General features: G+C 43.1%; 1 long non-coding RNA gene across 1 annotated transcript; it reads left to right on the forward strand.

Moving 5' to 3' along the window:
- The first annotated feature begins 476 nt into the window (after positions 1-476).
- Positions 477-3,778, forward strand: LOC126500581 (uncharacterized). Its single transcript, XR_007591388.1, has 4 exons — positions 477-517; positions 2,149-2,241; positions 2,975-3,068; positions 3,640-3,778. It is a non-coding gene; the product is annotated as an uncharacterized lncRNA (long non-coding RNA).
- The last annotated feature ends 2,856 nt before the right edge of the window (positions 3,779-6,634 follow it).

Here is a 6,634-nt window from a genome sequence, read left to right on the forward strand (position 1 = left end):
ACTTCAACAACTAGAATCGGAATATACAAGATCAGAATGTTGATGAGAGGACTCGTCAAGGGCTGAGCTGTCAGAGCTCAAATTGCAGTTCAGACAGTAAGCATATTAGGCTTGTCAAGTTCTCCTATGTGCTTGTCTCCTCACCAGAAAACCTGTAGGCATATTCAAGCCATGGGAGTTATTTAAGATTAAATGTGCTAGGATGCTAAAGCACTCACAACAGTGACTTGTATGTTTTAGGTCCCCTCTAAATGTTTATTGACTAGATAAAGTTGATGGGGAGGAATTATGCTCTTTTACTTTTTTTTTTTTTACATTTTGTTTTTTAGGTTCTAAAGGTTTGAAATCGTTATTTTGTTTCTTTTCAAGTTCTGAAGTGACTGAAGACAATGTGTTCACTGTGCTTCATGGAGGGCTAGGAGATAATATACAATGTTGGAAGGCAAAATTGTAGCAACATCCCTGAAGGCCTGGAGAACTCTGGTGCTTGGGGAGAGGTAAAGAAGAGAACAAAGAGGTAAGATATGATCCTCTCTGCTGGGTGCTCAGCCCTGCTTCCTGGTGGCTCCTTCTTGTCCAGGGGGACCCCAGGCAGCTGGGAGACACTACTATGAAATTTCAACAACGCCAGCGGGTCTTACACTAAGATAGTGTGTCTTATCTTCCTGTCCTGTGTAGCACGTAGATGTCAAGCTTCCAACTACCTAAGAGCTGAAACGGCCTATGCTTTGTGTGTGAGTGATTTTCTCCTTCCTTTTGAATTTTCTCCAGAGCCTCCGAGCCCTGGTTAAGCTCTAGATCCTGTAACAAGTTCCTTCCGCTTTCCTCATGAATCCTGGCTTTGTTTAAATCCCAGAGTTCAGAACATTGCAAAGCTAAGATTGACGACCAGTGTTTGTTCCTTCAGTGGTGTTTGTCCATGGTATCTGTTCTCTTTATCAGCTCCAGCTCATTAACATCCTGACTGTATCTTACAATGACCTTTATTTTCTTTATTATTTTATAGTCAATGCCAAACTAGAAACTGCTACTTGTTTCCCATTTGTGTGCATGGGAGGGTGTGGGTAGGGGTGCCTATGTGTGGGGGCATATTTGTGTGTGTGTGTATGTGTATGCATGTGGAGAGTAGGGGTGCCAATGTGTGTGTGTGTAGGGTAGGGGTGCCTATGTGTGTAGGCATGTGTGTGCATGCATGTGGAGGGTAGAGGTGCTCGTGTGTGGGCATGTGTGTATGTGTGTGAATGCATGTGTTAGGGTAGGGTGCCCATGTATGTAGACATGTGTGTGTGTGTGTGTGTGTGAATGCATGTGGGCATGTGGAGGGAAGGGGGTGCCTCTGTGTGTGTGTGTGTGGGGGTATTGTGTGCATGTAGAGGCCCAAGGTCAATGTTGAGAATTATCTGTGATACTTCTTGTTATTCTTAAAAAACGATTAGAGAGAGGCTACAAACGGTCCCCGGGTGGGCTGGCGGAGCCTGCCATGGGAGAGCGGCTACAGGAGGGCATGCTTCCTTGGCCCACGGTGGCGGCAGGTAACAGACACGTAAACACAGTAAATAGCCATAAGTATTTATTAAGGAAGGGGGAGAAAGAAAGACAGAGAAAAGAGATAAAAGGAGAGAGGAGCGATAAAAGAAGAGAGAGACAGAGAAAACGCGTGCGCACGCTAAGGAAGCAGAAAGAGAGAGAGGGTCCCAAGATGGCGATGGGCGGGTCAGAGGTTATGGGAGTGGGCGTGGCTAGGGCAGGGACCCAAGATTAACACTTCTTCCATCTTATTCATTGAGACATTGCCTGCTGATCAAACCCATTGCTATCCTATGTGGTAAGTCCCAGAAGTCAGTTTGCTCTGGGATACCCCTATTTCTTCCTTCAGGGGCTAGATATGCAAGCAGGTCTTTATATCCACAGGATATTTAAGTGGGTTCTGAGCACAAACCACAATCCCTACACTTGCTTGGAGGAAGCGTCACCCACTAAGCCATTGCCCCAGCCTGACCATTTCTGATAAAAGAATTGTAACAAGTCACTGAGTAAGACATCCAGACATACTTTTGGAAATAGCTAATATGGCAGGGAGGCAGCCAACTCCACAGTCTGTGAGGTAAGTGATAGACTGACTTTGATTTCAATCTTCTCACCCTTCAGGAGGACTAAGCAAATTACATCTCAGACTCTACGCTGTTCCTGGTGCTGAGGAGGGAATGTTTGGGGATGTTGGATGAGGTGTCACACTGGATGGTGAGTGGACCTGTGATGGTGCAGAGAGTCCCTCCACCTGCCACTCCGCTGTGGTCTCCACTCAACACTTGAGCTGGCTCAGGTGCCTTGACATCGCACAAACTGTCCCTTCCTAGCCCCCACACACCAGGTGCTCCTCCTTCCATGAAATCTTCCCTGGTCCTATCTGCTACAACTTCTCTCCATTTAATGTGATAGGATACTTGATTTCTCCCTGATCAAACATACTGCTTGTAATAATATTTTGTAGTACAGCAGTTAAAAATGGACTTCAAATGTTAGGACTTTTATGTTAGCATTCTTTCGTATTTATAAACTTAAGAAACAGTTTCTCCTTTTTCTTTTCACCAACTTCTTGAACCCTAAAATATAGGGGTACTCGCTTGTCTGGCACATGAACACTTCTGAAATACAAGTTTCCTTCCTTTACATACTGTGGCTTAAGGTTTTTTTTTTTATGTGTGTGGTGTGTCAATGTGTGTATAGATATGTTTTACGTGTTGGGGGTAACATATGTTTGGGAACATGTGAGTGTTCAAGGGCATGCAGATGTCAGGAGTCATCAACAGCTTTCCCACCTACTTCACTGAGCCAGGGTTCCTGAATCAAACCTGGAGTTCACTGCTAGACCTAGTCTAGTTACAGTTTACTGTGGGAATTTCCTGTCTCTGCCTTCCGGGGCTGGAATTCCAGGTGGGATGCTGCATTCATTTGTCATTTATGTGTGTTCTAGGGATCCAAACTTTGATCCTCATGTTTGTGCAAGAAATTCTTTACCTGTCTAGCTGCTTCTCCAAATCAACAGTTGGCTCAAGTTTATTCTTCAGGTATGTGAATCTGCTCAGAGAAAAAAAATATTCTGGTTTATTATAGCTATACAGGGCTTTGATGTGTGTAGTAGATTTTCAAATCTGTTTGGGGGAATGAATAAACATTGAGATATCCTGGGTGGGTTAGACAAAATATGCTTCATTAGAAGAGAAACAAAACAAAATGTTTGGATATACTTGCTTTCTGTAAACATGGGAGGTTTAAAGGTTGGAACATTTGAAGGTGTGTGAATTGACATTCCTACAAAATGTTTTATATTGGCAGTGCTATGAACTGTTAAGATCTCTGACTGACCTCTTACTGTGGTCTGTGCCCTTGCCCTCAGAACACAGCTCTCAGCCACTCTGAACTAAACCCCACTGGCATCTGTTCTATAAAAGAAAATAGTGTGCTTATTCCTAAATAAAAGAGAAACTATGGGCAGATATTTGCCCTCCTCCCACAAGAGTTTTTTTTTTCTCTTCCATATCTGACTTTGGGCTCCTTCCTTGAAGTGGGAAGAGGCATCTTCACAGCGAATGTTTTGCATTTATATTGGCTGCGGCTGACATGCATCTTAATTCACAGGGATGCGATGCTGTGGTTATGAAGCTGACATCTGAAGAAATGATATGAAGCCTTTTTTGCTGCCCTGAGAATGGAAATGATTTCACAGAGGAGACAGTTATGAACATCCTTTGCTTGTCAAATGCAGGCATAAATGCACCCACAGGTACGTTAGTATATTTCCCTTTGGTTTTTCTCTAAGTTTTAAATGATGCAGCTCTTTCCAGTGGTGTCCTAATGTCCACAGAAGGTGGGATGACAGGGAAAAGCCCAGGTTTATTCTATCCTAAATTTAGAAATAATGGCAGAAAGAAACCTCCGGACCTGAAGCAACAGTGGCAGATGTGAGCTGTCATCCACGGCTGGAAGAAGGTCTGCATCTCTGTTCCATTTCTGTCTTTCCCTCCTTTTCATCGCTGTCCTCTTCCCTCTGTCTTCTACTTCCTCCCTTTTCTCTTCAGCATCCTTTTGTTTTCCTTCTTAATTTTTTCTATCTTTTGAATGTCTTCGTGTTTTTCTTCCTCTTCCCTTTTATCTTCTGTCTTTCCCTTGTTTCTCATCCTCCTGTTTCTTGTGTTTCTTTTGGTTTAATAATCTGCCCTTAGTAGGAAAGAAGCTGTTTATTACCCATCTCCTTTTAGTGAATAAGCATAATGTCTAGATATTTTCATGCCTGAGTTTCAGCATCTGGTTGAGACCATCTGACAATTCTCGTTGCCCCAGCCTTCTTTTTCCTTCCCTGTTCATTATGGACCCATTAGAATGACGAAGGTGGTTCCCGTTTTCCAGACTGTAAACATCACATTGAACTTCACTGCGTTTCATTCTTCACTTTGTATCACAGCTTTATGAGTCATAAATAAAGCTCCACAAGCTGAGTTAAAACCCAGGAAATAAATAGGTAGCAGTCCAACATGGGGTTTGCATTTCCTAAGGAGGGAAATATTTATTGACATAATGCACTTTTCAAAGTGTGATTTCATTTTTGTTTATGGGCATAGTTGTATTTCCCCACACTGATTTGTCAACATTGATTTTCCATACTTACCTTAGTTAATATAGAATCACTGGGCATTTCATGGAGAAGGGCAGTATGGGATCATCTTAGAGAAATTGACATTTTACTTAGAAGCCATCTGCCTAAAGAGAATGGACGGCCAGAAGCAGTAACAGCAGAATTCTGGTTATATATTGCTAGTGAATATAGTCAGGCTGTTTATTATCAGCGAAGGCTGTCAGGACACCGGTAAGTTGTGGGTTGATAAGTTGTGCTGACTGCAAATGACAATAGGATGAATGTGGGCATGAGCTCCACTGCCACAGTGATTTAAGTGCAAGCGCCAGCCCCTGCTTCCTAGGTAGTTTACTTCTCTCTGTGTCCCCAGTTCTCCAAAAGTAAGAATATGCAAAATAGTAAAACAAAGCTTTTCCTAAGAAAAAAGAATTAAGAAAGTGACATCTTGTGTATGTGATCGATTTCAGTTACGTTCGTGTCATTATTAAAAATGGCTCTGAAGGCAGCACTTGTAACTAGACTTTCCTCCTTGCCCCCAGGGCTTCTTTGCTGTTCAGGGAATCTGTTTCTGAACTGAAGATAGAAATGAATGTTTTTATTGTTTGATTTCTGTTCCTTGTTTTTGAGACAGGGTTTCATTACATGGCCCTGGTTGTCCTGAAACACTTTACAGGCCCTAAGTCCCCAGAAATCCATTCGCCTCTGCCTCCTGAGTGCTGGGATTCGACACATGCACTACCATTCTCCATTGCATTTCTAGTCACTGGGAAAACTACAGGGTATCCTGGAGAGCAAGTCAGAGACAAAGATCTTTGCTGTCCCAAGTGATAGGAAACTATCTTAGGCTATCTATTCACCATCCACTAGAACAGACAGCCAGTCATGTAGCCAGCCATCTGTCCTTCTGTCTGTCCATCCATCCATCCATCCATCATCCATCCATCCACCTACCCATCCATTCACCTACACATCTGTCCATCCATCCATCATCCATCCATCCACCCACCCATCTGTTAACCTATCCACTTGTCCCTCCATACATCCGTCTGTTCACCCATCCACTCATCCCTCCATCCATATGTCTGTCCATCCATCCATCCATCATCCATCCATCCATCCATCCATCCATCCATCCATCCATCCATCCATATGTTCACCCATCCACTCGTCCCTCCATCCATCTGTCTGTCCACCCATCCATCAGTCCATCCATCCATCTATTCATCTATCCACCTGTCTGTCCATCCGTCTGTCTGTTCATCCATCCACCCATCCATCTGTCTATCTGTCCACCTGTCCATCTATCCATCCATCCATCCATCCATCCATCCATCCATCCATCCATCCATAATCCATCCATCTGTCAAACCTTCGACCTGTTTGTCTATCTGTCCATCCATTTATCCAGTTTATTGTTTTTGGTTGAGATCCACTTGCCAAACCTCAGGTTCACCAGAGAGATCTCCTCAAGGTAAAAGGCACATTTGTTAGGATCATCAGAATTTTCTGTTGCTCTTTTTAGTCTACTGAGGATGCAGAGGTTGCTGCTAGAGGAAGCAGCCTACATCCTAACCAGTGAGAGGGTTATGTTTATGTTGGTGAAGATGGGTGGCATATCCTCCTTTCCTCCAGAAGGGACATTTTATGGACTGACTTGTTTAGAAGGAGGACATGCCTTGATGTTGCAAGGCACAGAGTTACAAACCAATTTTAAAATGACAGAAGTCTAAGTGGAATAAACTTAGACATTTCCCACATGTAACAATCACATTTATCACAATTGCTTTGTTTACTAAAGTAAACCAACGTCATGATATAAAGAATGCTGGAGAAAGGCCTGCTGCAGAACTGTAGAATTGTGTACATTTTCCAGCTGAGTCTTCATAGTTTATTAATGTGCAGTTCCTTCCTGTCTTCTGTTACATCCTCTATCTTCTGTCTTTACTTTGAGGACACAGGCATACTTTATCGCAGAGAGAACCCAAGATCAGAATCTTCTGT

This window comes from Alexandromys fortis, unplaced genomic scaffold, assembly GCF_014885135.2.
Source record: "Alexandromys fortis isolate MF-2015 unplaced genomic scaffold, M_Fortis_MF-2015_v1.1 scaffold_46, whole genome shotgun sequence".
In the NCBI taxonomy this organism is placed as follows: domain Eukaryota; kingdom Metazoa; phylum Chordata; class Mammalia; order Rodentia; family Cricetidae; genus Alexandromys; species Alexandromys fortis.